The 16,236-nt window shown below is 41.0% G+C and overlaps 1 protein-coding gene across 3 annotated transcripts in view; it reads left to right on the top strand.

The window, feature by feature from the left end:
* MGMT (O-6-methylguanine-DNA methyltransferase) overlaps positions 1-16,236 on the top strand; it is a 282,155-nt gene that overhangs the window by 23,107 nt on the left and 242,812 nt on the right. The window contains exons 2-3 of one of the 3 annotated variants that reach the window (XM_064269180.1): positions 586-690; positions 1,345-1,449. The exons of 1 other annotated variant lie outside the window; for it this stretch is intronic. The gene's annotated coding sequence lies outside the window, so the exon portion shown is untranslated. Of the gene's footprint in view, positions 1-585; positions 691-1,344; positions 1,450-8,017; positions 8,175-16,236 lie in introns of those variants that run through there. One more of the 3 variants, XM_064269181.1, reaches the window with a different exon arrangement.

Genomic DNA, 16,236 nt, shown 5'->3' with positions numbered 1-16,236 from the left:
TTAACCACTGTGCCACCAGGGCTCTGAGCATTAGGTCCCCCTTTGGTGTAAAGACAGATTACGTACTTTCCCCTCTCCTCGAGGTTTCGAAAGGGATATCACCTCCACGGAGAGAGGAATTTGCCTGACAGAGACACTAAAAATATAAAATAGGCTGAAATAAGGAAGAATAAAGGATTTTGTTGGAAACCGACTTGTGTTACATACCATTTAAGTAAAATAAGACATTGCCAATACAACACGTAGACGCCTCTCTTAACACTTGGCTGATTTCCTTTACCCAGGTTTTAAATTCTTGTCAGAATTAGAAATTTAAATTTTCGATTCAGTTTTCTGTTATACGTCATTGCTATTTGTAGGTGAGACTAGTTTCCCTTTGAATCCCTGATCCAGATAAAGTAATTTAGTAATGGAGCTCTTGACCTGCTGGGTGTAGGCAAAATAAATGTGATACTTTATGCTGGAATCGGGCAGCATTTTTCTGTGAATCTTAAGATATCTACTTGGTGAAAGTGAGTTAAGTTATTTTAGAAACTGTAAATAGTCATTTGGTAATGAGGTGCGTGGTTTCATTTGTTTTAATAGAGTCCTTACTAAAGGATAGTGCGTCTGTACCCCGTGGATCCAAAGCCTCCATAGGCCAAGTGATGAGACAGCCCCCTCGTCTTTGCTGACGATGACTCATTACAGGTGATCGATGACCTCTCTGACTTTTCAGTTCCTGTTTGTGTGCAGAGGAGAAAATCCTCATCTGTTTGATAGGCCATCCTCCAAAATTCTGAACCCATTTTATGTAATCATAACCCGACACTGTATTGCCTAGTCAGAGGCAGAGAAATGATAAGGTGGGCAGGCTTTCCCTGTCAAATGTTTATGGAATTTGGTTTGTGGTAGCCTTATCTCTTCCAACCAGGATTCTTCTCCCCTTTTTTCTCGGGAAAGCATCTCCCTGTAGTTAAAATGGCATAGGGACTTCATCAGAATCGAAGTTCCTGCAGAAATAGCCCCCATCTGGTCGGCACAGGGAGGGTAATGACATTCTCAAAGAATTCGCATGACAGAGTTTGCGTCTTCCTGGTGCCCAGCAGGCTGGGGGCGGGTTGCAGCTGACAAGATTGATACTGCCCCATAAATCCTGGAGCTCGGGCCTGTAGGGAACAGGCCTTAGCAGGCGCTGCCACGCACATGGCCGTCTGTGGGGCTCGGAGGGCTGCGAGGTGGTTTTGTTTCACTGTTTACCATTTGCAGTCTGCCTTCTAATCTCATTAAAAATAATTGGTCATTTATTTCTTTGAGATCAAACATTGTTACAAACCATGTTTACCAATACTTATGGAAACGCAGATGCCTGGAGCTGCCCTGGTTGCTCCCAGTCCCCCCAGAAGCCGGTCTGAGGCCTGCTGCAATGATGCCCACTTCCTGGTTGCCTTCTTTATGTGACCAGTAACAGTAAGTACATTTAAAAATGTATGAAAGTTTAATGAATAGCCAGTGAGAACAGAGGACGACTTTTATAACAAGCTTAATATCTTGGCTCAAGGGACATAACATTTTAGTAAAATCAGGATTTGTATGGTTATCCTAGCAATGCCTTCACCTCTGGCTTCGTATAAAAATGTCTAAATAAAATACCGGCCGCCGTCTCTGGCCATTGTTGGCATCTGCTCCACCTGGAGCCTGCTCGGGCAGGGACATCTGGGCCAGGGTCCCCCAGGTCTCTGTCACATCAGCTTGTGCAGCTGAAGGGTCGAGGGGGTGTATCAGATGCCAGCTGTCTTTACAGTTGAGATGTTTCTGGGAAAAATACAGGCAGAACCACCCCAAAAGGTAGCTTTTTGTATTGTTCTAAGTAAGCTCACGCATAATTTCTACCTTTCCCCTTCTAGTTACTACACTTTAAAACAAGTCTTGATGTGTTGTTATTATTTTTACAAGAGCAGCCTATTGGGTGGACGCTGTGGAGAAAGTATTCTGATGTAAACAAGGGGGGAGCCTCATTTCTTAATTTCCAATGCGTTATAAAGCTGCTGGCCAGCTGACACTAGTCTTAATTTATGATCTGTTTAACCTTTGTATTTCCCAGCCACAACCTTCCCTCCCCAAGACGCGGATCTGTGTACGCACGCATTTTAGGGCGAACATGCAGTGGTAGATGGCGTTGTGAATCTTAGCGCATGAGGGAGGGGATTTCGTTGAGCACGTTGATGTGCGTGGGGCATGCCGTCCTGCCTGCTTGTTCTGTGCTCCGTCAGCAGCTGGAGACTCTTCCAGTCGAACTCAGTCCCACCTCCCAGCTTCTGAACTCCAGGTGTTTGAGTCAGAATAGACCTTTCAGGTACACAGGTGACAGTGGAGTGGCTGTCTTTCTTTCTTTTTTGCTTCTTACATTCAAATGATTTTAGATCTGCAGCAAAGTTGCAAAAATAGCAGAGAAAGTTTCACGTACCACGGGGTCACCATGAGTTGGAGCCAACTCAGCAGCCGCTAACAACAGCAGTTTTACCTGGTGCTAACACCCTACATAACCGCAGTTGTTGTTAGATGTCATCAAGTTGCTTCCCACTCACAGTGACCCTGTGTACAACAGAACGAAACACCGCCTGGTCCTGCGCCATCCTCAAACATAGCAGTGGTGATAACCATAGTACGGTGATCAAAACCAGGGAACCAACATTGGTGTAATACTAAACACCCTGTTTGCATGTCACTAGTTCTGACACCCGACCCAGGATCCCACGTGCTGTTCAGTTGTCATGTCTCGTTGGTCTCCTGTAACTTCCGATGGTTGCTCAGTCTTTCCTTCCAGGACCTTGCCTCTTTTGAAGACTACTGCTCAATTATTTTGTAGAATGCCTCTTGTTTGGCATTGCTGAGGTTGTCTCACAACTAGGTTGAGGTTCTGCGTTTTTGCACAGATGTGATGGCGTGCCCTTCTCAGAGCATCATACCATGGGATACGTGAAGTTGATGTGTCGTAACACTGGCTAGGGTGGAATCTACTGAGTTTCCCCAACTCTGAAGTTTCTGTTTTTCCCTTTCTAACTAATAAATGTCTTGGGGAAGTATTTTGAGACCATGCAAATATCCCAGCTCTCCTTAGCTTTTTGTCCACCAATTTTATCATCTGTCACTACTTTTATAGCCTGTTAGTGAATCTTGCCTGCAACAATTTCTATTGTGTCATTAGCCTGATTTGTATTTTTCTCACTCCTTCTCAATTTACCATATGGGATTCATCTGTAAGGAAGAGCATCCCTTCTCCCCTACTTACTGATTTATTCAGTGAACTATTTATATCAGCCTGGGCTCTTGGATATTTATCCTGTTTTATGGGTATAGTTCAATACTGTTATTATCTTATCTTGTTATTTAGATAGCTCCAGCTTTGTCTGTTGGGAATCCCTTGTGGTTGGTTCCAGTGTCTTTTTGACATACTTCATCCTTTTTCTAACACTTCCTTATGTTCTAGCACCACAGTGTAATGATGCAGACTTATCTTTTCCCTGCCCCAGCCCTGAACTCAGTCACTTCTCCAAGGAGTCCTGGTTCCTTCTGCTGGAGAATGGTATTTAGAAACCACAATCTGGGCACTGGATGTGCTCATTTCTACTGGTGTGTTATTGCTTCTATCTCCCCTCAGCAGACAGAGGAAATATATGTATGTGTCCCCTCAAAATGTGTGTCAACTTGGCTAGGCCATGATTCTCAGTATTGTGTGATTGTCCACCATTTTGTCATCTGATGTGATTTTCCTATTTGTTGTAAATCCTATCTCTATGATGTTAATGAGGCAGGATTAGAGGCAGTTATGTTAATGAGGCAGGACTCAATCTACAAGATTGGATTGTGTCTTGAGTCAATCTCTGTTGAGATATAAAAGAGAGAAGTGAGCAGAGAGACAGGGGGATCACATTACCACCAAGCAAGAAGAGCCAGGATTGTGTATCCTTTGGACCCGGGGTCCCTGCACTGAGAAGCTCCTAGACCAGGGGAAGATTGATGATAAGGACCTTCCCCCAGAGCCAACAGACAGAAAGCCTCCACCTGGAGCCGGCACCCTGAATTTGGACTTCTAGCCTCCTAAACTACGAGAAAATAAATTTCCGTTTGTTCAAGCCATCCACTTGTGGTATTTTTGTTATAGCAGCACTATATAACTAAGACATGTACTTACCATGCATCCTTAGTTCTGTATCTGTCTGTATACCTCTTAAAGACCCTGTGCCTCCAATTCGAATCCAGCATGACAGGTTTCACTCTAGCCTCTACTCTTTCCTGATTTTTAACTTCGTTTTCTGACAGCGAGAAACCTTGCTCTTGTTATCTATAATTTGCTTACTTACGTAACAGCTTCTTTTGAGCAGACTCTGGTAAACCCTGTGCCCTTGTATTGCTGTCACCAGTGCAACCGGGGCCTGGTGCGCTAAGCCTGTTTTGTGAAGGAGAATATTTCATGGGCTTACTTGCTGAAAAAACTTTAATCTGCAGAATTCTTATTTTAGCTGTGCATGTAAACATTGTTAGGAACTCAGGGCTGACATTTTGGACTAGCAGAGACAGAAAATGAAATCATTTTGTTTCAAAACATATGGCATGTATCCAAATAGATGTACCAGCTAATTAGCTTATTTCTTAAATATACAAATGTTGCCTGTTGAGAAGAAATAAAAATAAGCCAATGAAGGTCCTCTGATGTTATTTTATGTGAAGAATAGTAATCACTTTTCACAGCATTCTCAACCAGTTTGGGAATTTTTCTTCTTTTTTCTCTAACCCATTTTCTTTTTAATTTTCATTTTTGTGCATTTAGTACTTTTTACCTACATGCAGAATTTTATTTCTTATGATTCATTCTTTTCTTTGTTGTAAACAGAAATACTGAAAATTAAACATAAAACTCTTTAAAAGGTCTGATTATATTATATAGGGGTCTTACAGAGTGGTCGTACTCATAGGCATGGCCAGGGAAAAGTTGTAAAGTGTTACACATATCTTTATGGATACTGTGTTACGGCAGACCTCACCACTAGACTTATAAGGTTTTTTAATTTGAATTGCGTTTGCTGGTGGCAGAAACCTATAAAACATAGCTGATGGAAATACAAACTTATTGTTCATTTTATCAGATGAAGATTGGAAATTCTGGTCACACCTATAAAATGACTAAATCTTATTTCAGGAAGAGAGAGGATATGAACAGTTGGAAAAAAAAAAAATTGGAGTTAACTGTCCTGAGATTTCACGTAAACCAGCGTCGGTTGCTGTTGAGTCAGTTCTGACACACGGTGGCCCCGTGTGTGTCAGAGAAGAACTGCTCTCTGTAAGGCTTTCAGTGGCTGATTTTTCAGAAGTAGATTGCCAGGCCTTCTTAGGCACCTCTGGGTAGACTCGAACCTCCAACTTATTGGTGAGCACCTGAGCACATTAGCTGTTCGCATCATCCAGGGACTCTTAATAGGTTAGGTGTTCCCTAATGCATTCTTTCTTGAATATGTTCTTAAAATACACCTTCATTTCGTATATACACTCTTTAGCACAAACCTTTGTCTGTGGACCAGTATTACAAATCTTGGAATGGGAGAAAGGCATTAAAGACGGGATTTTTTAAACTTCTCAAAGAGTGTGGGGGAATCTCAGTGGCACATTTGTTCAGAGAAGGACTGGTTGTTGTTAGTTTTTTTTTTAATAATTTTTATTGTGCTGTAAGTGAAAGTTTACAAATCCAGTCAGTCTCTCACACAAAAACCCATATACACCTTGCTACACACTCCCAATTACTCTCCCCCTAAGACAGCTCACTGTCTCCCTCTACTCTCTCTTCTCGTGTCCATCGTCAGCTTCTAACCTCCTCCACCCTCTCTTCTAACCTCTTCCACCCTCTTATCTCCCCTCCAGGCAGGAGATGCCAACATAGTCTCAAGTGTCCACCTGATACAAGAAGCCCACTCCTCACCAGCATCCCTCTCCAACCCATTGTCCAGTCCAATCCATGTCTAATGAGTTGGCTTTGGGAATGGTTCCTGTCCCAGGCCAACAGAAGGTCTGGGGACCATGACCACCGGGGTCCCTCTAGTCTCAGTCAGACCATTAAGCCTGGACTTATGAGAATTTGGGGTCTGCATCCAGCTGCTCTCCTGCTCCCTCAGGGGTTCTCTGTTGTGTTCCCTGTCAGGGCAGCCATTGGTTGTAGCTGGGCACCATCTAGTCCTTCTGGTCTCAGGATAATGTAGACTCTGGTTCATGTGGCCCTTTCTGTCTCTTGGGCTTGTAATCAGCTTGTGCCCTTGGTGTTCTTCATTCTCCTTTGATCCAGGTGGGTTGAGACAGTTGATGCATCTTAGATGGCTGCTTGCTAGTGTTTAAGATCCCAGACGCCACTCTTCAAAGTGGGATGCAGAATGTTTTCTTAATAGATTTTATTACACCAATTGACTTAGATATCCCCTATAAGCATGGTCCCCAGACCCCTGCCCCTGCTATGCTGGTCTTCGAAGCATTCAGTTTATTTAGGAAACTTCTTTGCTTTTGGTTTAGTCCAATTGTGCTGACCTCCCCTGTATTGTGTGCTGTCTTTCCCTTCACCTAAAGTAGTTCTTATCTACTATCTAATTAGTGAATGCACCTCTCCCACTGTCCCTCCCTCCCCTCCCTCGTAACCACGAAAGAATGTTTTCTTCTCAGTTTAAACTATTTCTCAAGTTCTTATAATAGTGGTCTTATACAATATTTGTCCTTTTGCAACTGACTCATTTCACTCAGCATAACACCTTCTGGGTTCCTCCATGTTATGAAATGTTTCCCAGATTCTTCACTGTTCTTTATCGATGCGTAGTATTCCATTGTGTGAATATACCATAATTTATTTATTCATTCATCCATTGATGGGCACCTTGGTTGCTTCCATGTTTTTGCTATTGTAAACAGTGCTGCAATAAACATGGGTGTGCATATATCTGTTCGTGTAAAGGCTCTTATTTCTCTAGGATATATTCCAAGGAGTGGGATTGCTGGATCATATGCTGGTTCTATTTCTAGCTTTTTAAGGAAGTGCCAAATTGATTTCCAACGTGGTTGTACCATTTGACATTCCCACCAGCAGTGTAGAAGTGTTCCAATTTCTCCACAGCCTCTCCAACATTTATTATTTTGTGTTTTTTGGATTAATGCCAGCCTTGTTGGAGTGAGATGAAATCTCATTGTAGTTTTCATCTGCATTTCTCTAATGGCTAATGATCATGAACATTTCCTCATATATCTGTTAGCTACCTAAATGTCTTCTTTGGTGAAGTATCTATTCATATATTTTGCCCATTTTTTAATTGGGTTATTTGTCTTTCTGCAGTTGAGTTTTTGCAGTATCATGTAGATTTTAGAGATCAGGCGCTGATCAGAAATGTCATAGCTGAAAACTCTTTCCCAGCCTGTAGGTAGTCTTTTACTCTTTTGGTGAATTCTTTGGATGAGCATAGGTGTTTGATTTTTAGGAGCTCCCAGTTATCTAGCTCCTTGGAAACTCTATGGGGCAGTTCTACTCTGTCCTATACGGTCGCTATGAGTCGGAATCGACTCGACGGCGCTGGGTTTAGTTACCTAGTTTTTCTTCTACATTCTTTATAATGTTTTGTATACTGTTTGTGCCATGTATTAGGGCTCCTAATGTTGTCCCTATTTTTTATCGTTTTAGATTTTATATTTAGGTCTTTGATACATTTTGAGTTAGTTTTTATGCATGGAGTGAGGTATGGGTCTTGTTTCATTGTTTTGCAGATGGATGTCCAGTTCTGCCAGCACCATTTGTTAAAAAGACTGTCTTTTCCCCATTTAACTGTTTTGGGTCCTTTGTCAAATATCAGCTGCTCATATGTGGATGGATTTATGTCTGGATTCTCAATTCTGTTCCATTGGTCCATGTATCTGTTGTTGTACCAGTACCAGGCTGTTTTGACTATGGTGGTGGTATAATAGGTTCTAAAATCAGGTAACGTAAGACCTCCCACTTTGTTCTTCTTTTTCAGTAATGCCTTATTTATCCGGGGCCTCTTTCCCTTCCATATGAAGTTGGTGATTTGTTTCTCCAGCTCATTAAAGAATGTCGTTGGGATTTGGATCAGAATTGCATTAAATGTATAGATCGCTTTTGGTAGAATAGACAAGTCTTCCTATCCACAAGCAAGGTATGTTCTTCCACTTATATATGTCTCTTTGGATTTCTTGCAGAAGTGTACTGTAGTTTTCTTTTTATAAGTCTTTTACATCTCTGGTAAGATTTATTCCTAAGTATTTTCTGTTCTTGGGGGCTACTGTAAATGGCATTGATTTGGTGATTTCCTCTTTGATGTTCTTTTTGTTGGTGTAGAGGAATCCAGCTGATTTTTGTATGTTTATCTTGTATCCTGATACTCTGCTGAGCGCTTCTATTAGTTTCAGTAGTTTTCTGGAGGATTCCTTAGGGTTTTCTGTGTATAAGATCATGTCATCTGCAAACAGGGATACTTTTACTTCTTCCTTGCCACTCTGGATGTGCTTTATTTCTTTGTCTAGCCTAATTGCCCTGGCTAGGACTTCCAGCACAATGTTGAATAAGAGTGGTGATAAAGGGCATCCTTGCCTGGTTTCCGGATCTCAATGTAAATGCTTTCAGGCTCTCTCCGTTTAGGGTGATGTTGGCTGTTGGCTTTGTATAAATGCCCTTTATTATGTTGAGGAATTTTCCTTCTATTCCTATTTTGCTGAGAGTTTTTATCATGAATGATTGTTGAACTTTGTCAAATGCCATTTCTGCATCAATTGATAAAATCATGTGATTCTTGTCTTTTGTTTTATTTATGTGGTGGATTATTACCTTAATTGTTTTTCTAACGTTGAACGATCCCTGCATAAAAAATCCTGCATACCTGGTATGAATTCCACTTGGCCATGGTGAATTATTTTTTTGATGTGTTGTTGAACTCTATTGGCTACAATTTTGTTGAGGATTTTTGCATCTATATTCATGAGGGATATCGGTCTATAATTTTCTTTTCTTGTGGTGTCTTTACCTGGTTTTGGTATCAGGGATACGGTAGCTTCATAGAATGAGTTTGGTAGTATTCCATCCTTTTCTATGCTCTGAAATACCTTTAGTAGTTGTGGTGTTAACTCTACTCTGAAAGTTTGGTAGAACTCTGCAGTGAAGCCGTCAGGACCAGGGATTTTTTTTTGTTGGGGTTTTTTTGATTACCTTTTCAATCTCTTCGTTTGTTATGGGTCTATTTAGTTGTTCTACCTCTGTTTGTGTTACTTTAGGTAGGTAGTGTGTTTCTAGGAATTCATCCATTTCTTCTAGGTTTTCAAATTTGTTTGAGTATGGTTTTTCACAGTAATCTGATATGATTCTTTTAATTTCAGTTGGGTCTGTTTTAATGTCACCCTTCTCATTTCTTATTTGGGTTATTTGCTTCCTCTCCTGTTTTTATTTTGTCACTTTGGCCAATGGTTTATCAATTTTGTTGATTTTTCAAAAAACCACCTTTTGGTCTTGTTAATTCTTTCAATTGTTTTTCTGTTTTCTCTTTCATTTAGTTCAGCTCTAATTTTTATTATTTGTTTTCTTCTGGTGCCTGTGGGTTTCTTTTGTTGCTCTCTTTCTATTTGTTCAAGCTGTAGGGATAATTCTTGGATTTGGGCCCTTTCTTCTTTTTGATGTGTGCATTTATTGGTATAAATTGGCCTCTGAGCACCGCTTTTGCTGTGTCCTAAAGGTTCTGATAGGAAGTGTTTTCATTCTGATTTGATTCTCTGATTTCTTTGCTCCATCCTCAATGTCTTGTATAATCCAGTCTTTTTTGAGCAGGGTATTGTTCGGTTTCCAAGTGTTTGATTTCTTTTCCCTGTTTTTCCTGTTATTGATTTCCCACTTTTATAGCCTTATGGTCAGAGAAGATGCTTTGTAATATTTCAGTGTTTTGGATTCTGCTAAGGCTTACTTTATGACCCAATATATGGTCTATTCTAGAGAATGTTCCATGTGCACTAGAAAAGAAAATATACTTGGTTGCTGTTGGGTGGAGTGTTCTGTATATGTCTACGAGGTCAAGTTGGTTGATTGTGGCATTTAGATCTTCCGTGTCTTTGTTGAGCTTCTTTCTGGATGTCCTGTCCTTCACTGAAAGTGGTGTGTTGAAGTCTCCTACTATTATTGTGGAGCTGTCTATCTCCCTTTTCAATGCTGATAGAGTTCATTTTAAGTATCTTGCAGCCCTGTCATTGGGTGCATAAATATTTAATATGGTTATATCTTCTTGGTGTATTGTCCCTTTAATCATTATTTAGTGTCCTTCCTTATGCTTTATGATGGATTTAGATTTAAAGTCTATTTTGTCAGAAATTAATATTGCCACTCCTGCTCTCTTTTGATTGTTGTTTGCTTGATGTATTTTTTCCATCCTTTGAGTTTTAGTTTGTTTGTGTCTCTAAGTCTAAGGTGTGTCTCTTGTAGGCAGCATATAGACAGATCTTGTTTTTGAATCCCTCTGCCACTCTGTGTTTCTTTATTGGTGCATTTAGTCCATTTACATTCAGGGCAATTATGGTTAGGTATGAATTTAGTGCTATCATTTTGATGTTTTTTTGTGTGTTGACAGCTTCTTTTTCCCACTCCATTTTATGTGCTGAGTAGATTTTCTTTATATATTGTCTTTTCCTCTTATTTGTTGTTGTTGATTTTGTTTCTGCTGAGTCTGTATTTTTCCCTTGTATTTTATGTTAATGAGTAGGATAATTTGTCTCCTTTGTGGTTACCTTATTATTTACCCCTATTTTTCTAAATTTAAAACTAACTTTTATTTCTTTGTATCACTGTATCTTCCTGTCCATATGGAAAGTATATGATTACATTTCTTATTCCTTCTTTATTTTAATGTTGTCTTCTTTTATATAATAACATCGCTGTTACCCTGGCTTAGGATTTTTTTTTTTTTTATAATCTTGCTTTGTTTTTTTGGATTTCGCTGTCTCAGTTGACTTGTGGTTGCTCTGCCCAGTGTTCTAGTCTTGGGTTGATACCTGATATTATTGATTTTCTAACCAAAGAACTCCCTTTAGTATTTCTTGTAGTTTTGGTTTGGTTTTTACGAATTCCCTCAACTTGTGTTTATCTGGAAATGTCTTAATTTCACCTTCATATTTAAGAGACAGTTTTGATGGATATATGATTCTTTGGCAGGCAACTTTTTTCCTTCAGTTTTTATAATATGTCATCCCATTGCCTTCTTGCCTGCATGGTTTCTGCCGAGTAGTCTGAGCTTATTCTTACTGGCTCTCCTTTGTAGGTGACTTTTCGTTTATCCCTCGCTGCTCTTATAATTCTCTTTTTATCTTTGGTTTTGGCAAGTTTGATTATAATATGTCTTGGTGACTTTCTTTTAACATCTACCTTATGTGGAGTTCGATGACCATGTTGGATAGATATCTTCTCATCTTTCACAATATCAGGAAAGTTTTCTGCCAACAAATCTTCAACAATTTTCTCTGTATTTTCTATTATCCCTCCCTGTTCTGGTACTCCAATCACTTGTAGGTTATTTCTCTTGATAGAGTCCCACATGATTCTTAAGGCTTCTTCATTTTTTTAAATTCTTTTATCTGATTTTTCCTCAAATATATTAGTGCCAAGTGATTTATCTTCGAGTTCAGAAATTCTAGCTTCTGCTTGCTCATTTCTGCTCCTTTGGCTTTCTATTGAGTTGTCTAATTCTGTAATTTTATTGTTAATCTTCTGAGTTTCTGATTGCTGTCTGTCTATGGATTTTTCCAGCTTATTAAACTTTTCATTATGTTCCTGAATAATCTTTCTAATTTCTTCAGTTGCTTTATCTGTGTGTTCCTTGGCTTTTTCTGCATATTGCCTCATTTCTTTCCTGATGTCTTGAAGGGTTCTGTATATTAAACTTTTGTGTTCTGCATCTGGTAATTCCAGGAATGCACATTCATCTAGAAAATCCCTGGATTCTTTGTTTTGAGAGCCTGTTGAGGTGATCATGGTCTGTTTCTTTTTTTAAAAAAAAATAATTTTTATTGTCCTTTAAGTGAAAGTTTACAAATCAAGTCAGTCTGTCACATATAAGCTTATATACACCTTACTACATACTCCCATTTACTCTCCCCCTAATGAGTCAGCCCGCTCCCTTCTTCCAGTCTCTCCTTTCTTGACCCTTTTGCCAGTTTCTAACCCTCTCTACCCTCCCATCTCCCCTCCAGACAGGAGATGCCAATACAGTCTCAAGCATCCACCTGATACAAGTAGCTCACTCTTCATCAGCATCTCTCTCCAGCCCATTGTCCAGTCCCTTCCATGTCTGATGAGTAGTCTTCGGGAATGGTTCCTGTCCTGGGCCAACAGAAAGTTTGGGGACCATGACTGCTGGGATTCTTCTAGTCTCAGTCAGACCATTAAGTCTGGTCTTTTTATGAGAATTTGGGGTCTGCATCCCACCGTTTTCCTGCTCCCTCAGGAGTTCTCTGTTGTGTTCCCTGTCAGGGCAGTCATTGGTTGCGGCCGGGCACCATCTAGTTCTTCTGGTCTCAGGATGCTGTAAGTCTCTAGTTCATGTGGCCCTTTCTGTCTTGGGCTCGTAGTTATCGTGTGACCTTGGTGTTCTTCATTCTCCTTTGATCCAGATGGGTTGAGACCAATTGATGCATCTTAGATGGCCGCTTGTTAGTATTTAAGACCCCAGACACCACACTTCAAAGTGGGATGCAGAATGTTTTCATAATAGAGTTTATTATGCCAATTGACTTAGAAGTCCTCTTAAGCCATAGTCCCCAAACCCCAGCCCTTGCTCCGCTGACCCTCGAAGCATTCAGTTTATCCGGGAAACTTCTTTGCTTTTGGTCCAGTCCAGTTGAGCTGACCTTCCCTATATTGAGTATTGTCCTTCCTTTCACCTAAAGTAGTTCTTATATACTAACTAATCAGTAAATAACCCTGTCCCACCCTCCCTCCCTCCCTCCCCCCTCTCGTAACCACAAAAGAATGTGTTCTTCTCAGTTTATACTGTTTCTCAAGAACTTATAATAGTGGTCCTATACAGTATTTGTCCTTTTGCATCTGACTAATTTCACTCAGCATAATGCCTTCCAGGTTCGTCCATGTTATGAAGTGTTTCACAGATTCATCACTGTTCTTTATCGATGTGTAGTATTCCATTGTGTGAATGTACCATCATTTGTTAACCATTCATCTGTTGATGGACACCGTGGCTGCTTCAAGCTTTTTGCTATTGTAAACAGTGCTGCAATAAACATGGGTGTGCATATATCTGTTTGTGTGAAGGCTCTTGTATCTCTAGGGTATATTCCGAGGAGTGGGATTTCTGGGTTGTATGGTAGTTCTATTTCTAACTGTTTAAGATAACGCCAGATAGATTTCCAAAGTGGTTGTACCACTTTACATTCCCACGAGCAGTGTATAAGAGTTCCAATCTCTCTACAGCCCCTCCAACATTTATTATTTTGTGTTTTTTGGATTAATGCCAGCCTTGTTGGAGTGAGATGGAATCTTATCGTAGTTTTAATTTGCATTTCTCTAATGGCTAATGATCGAGAGCATTTTCTCATGTGTCTGTTAGCCACCTGAATATCTTCTTTAGTGAAGTGCGTGTTCATATCCCTTGCCCACTTCTTGATTGGGTTGTTTGTGTTTTTGTGGTTGAGTTTTAACAGAATCATATAGATTTTAGAGATCAGGTGCTGGTCAGAGATGTCATAGCTGAAAGTTTTTTCCCAGTCTGTAGGTGGTCTTTTTACTCTTTTGGTGAAGTCTTTAGATGAGCATAGGTGTTTGATTTTTAGGAGCTCCCAGTTATCTGGTTTCTCTTCGTCATTTTTAGTAATATTTTGTATTCTGTTTATGCCTTGAATTAGGGCTCCTAACATTGTCCCTATTTTTTCTTCCATGATCTTTACCGTTTTAGTCTTTATGTTTAGGTCTTTGATCCACTTGAAGTTAGTTTTTGTGCATGGGGTGAGGTATGGGTCCTGTTTCATTTTTTTGCAAATGGATATCCAGGTATGCCAGCACCATTTGTTAAAAAGACTGTCTTTTCCCCGATTAACTGACACTGGGCCTTTGTCAAATATCAGCTGCTCATATGTGGATGGATTTATATCTGGGTTCTCAATTCTGTTCCATTGGCCTATGTGCCTGTTGTTGTACCAGTACCAGGCTGTTTTGACTACTGTGGCTGTATAATATGTTCTAAAATCAGGTAGAGTGAGGCCTCCCACTTTCTTCTTCTTTTCCAGTAATGCTTTACTTATCCGGGTCTTCTTTCCTTTCCATATAAGGTTAGTGATTTGTTTCTCCATCACATTAAAAAATGCCATTGGAATTTGGATGGGAAGTGCATTGTATGTATAGATGGCTTTTGGTAGAATAGACATTTTTACTATGTTAAGCCTTCCTATCCATGGTCTGTTTCTTCATGTGGCTTGATATTGACTGTTGTCTCCGAGCCATCTCTAAGTTATTGTATTAGTTTATGCTTGCTTACTGTGTCATAGCTGCTTGCTTTGTTTCGTTCTGGTATACCCCTATGGGCTGCTTGAGTGAGCTAGCTTGATTATTTTCACCTTTGGAGCTCTGGTGTCCTGTCCCTAGCTGGCTAGAGCTGTTGTCGGGTATATCAGTCTAGGAGTCCATTCAGTTTTCTTGTATGAATTCAGCTCAGGTTTCCAGGTAGCTGATTATCAAGTGTGTGGTACAGGCTCTGTCCTACAGTCTTAGAGGGGCAGGGGTGATTGGCGTACCTACCGGTATCTGAGTGCAGCAGGGGGCCACGCTCTGAACAAGACAGGGGCCTGAGAACCGACCCCCAAGTGTCTCTGAGGAAAATGCACCTCTCTTCCCTAGAGCGTGCTGGTGGGTGGGTTCTGCAGAGGGTCTATGGGCACCCAAAGTTTTTGGTTGCAAGGACTGGGAGTTATCAGTTACCCTTAGACCCCTGTCGCAGGTAGCTGGGTGACTTGAGTGGAGCTACCAGTCCTTAGGTCCCTGATGTGGGTAGGTGAGGACCTTGTTTAACAGGCAAAGCAATGTCAAATTTCAAACGCTCACGTCTTCACCGCACCGCTGAAATGGTTGGAGGTTGTCAACAAGGGCCTATTCTCCTGGAGGTAGCAAATTCTCTTTTTCCGCAAATGCAAATTTTTTCCTTCCCCAAGTCTAGGAGGATGGCACTAGGTGCTCACTAGGGTCTATCTCAGGCCCAGGGATTCAGCCACTGAAGCCAGTTTATGGTGGGGGGACGCGGTAAAATATACGCAAGTACTTAGCTTTTGCCGAGAGCACTGTTCACCTCAGGTTCCAGAGATGTGAGTAGGTCATGTGGCTGGCTGCTTCTCCCTGAGGAAACTGCAGCCGAACGCTTGTTCCAGCCTGCCACTGCCGCTGCCGCTGCTCTTGCAGTGGTGCCTGAGCGTTTCCCGCGATTCAGGTCCGGTAACTCCTCTCCACTTCTGAACGGTCTCTTCCTCCCTCTGCCCCTCAGTTCGTTGTCTAAGCTTGCCTTTGATGCTCAGGGCTCCCAGCTTGTCACAAATATATTCGTTTCACTTGGTTTTTTCGGGTCTTTGTTGTAAAGAGGGCTCGCCGGAAGCATCTGTCTATTCTGCCATCTTGGCTCCACCTGGTTGTTGTTAGTTTTGATACTCCGAGAATTCAGATTAGTGCCTGGTGTCATGAATTGAATTATGTCCCCAAAATGTATGGCAACTTGGCTAATCCATGATTCCCAGTGTTGTGTGATTGTCCACCAGTTTGTCATCTGATGTGATTTTCCTGTGTTGTAAATTCTACCTGTGTGAAGGTAATGAGGTGGGATAGGTGGCATTTATGCTCACGAGGCAGGACTCAATCTGCAAGGTTGGATTGTGTCTTAAGCCAAGCTCTTTTGAGATACAAAAGAGAAAAGTGAGCAGAGAGATGGGGTTCCTTATACCACCAAGAAACAAGAGCCAGGGGAATAGCAGGTCTTTTGAACCCAGGGTCCCTGTACAGGGAAGACTGATGACAAGGACAATTCTCTAGAGCTGACAGAGAAAGAAACCCTTCCCCTGGGCTGACACCCTGAATTTGAAGTTGTAGCCTACTGGCATTCTCTTGGTTAAAGCCATCCACTTGTGGTATCTCTGTAATAGCAGCACTAGATGACTAGGATAACCAGGAAGCCATTTCTTTGGAGGCTGTCTCTTAGA

The sequence above is a fragment of the Loxodonta africana genome, chromosome 16 (genome assembly GCF_030014295.1).
Source record: "Loxodonta africana isolate mLoxAfr1 chromosome 16, mLoxAfr1.hap2, whole genome shotgun sequence".
Classification (NCBI taxonomy): domain Eukaryota; kingdom Metazoa; phylum Chordata; class Mammalia; order Proboscidea; family Elephantidae; genus Loxodonta; species Loxodonta africana.
This window is presented reverse-complemented; position numbering and strand designations above follow the sequence as displayed.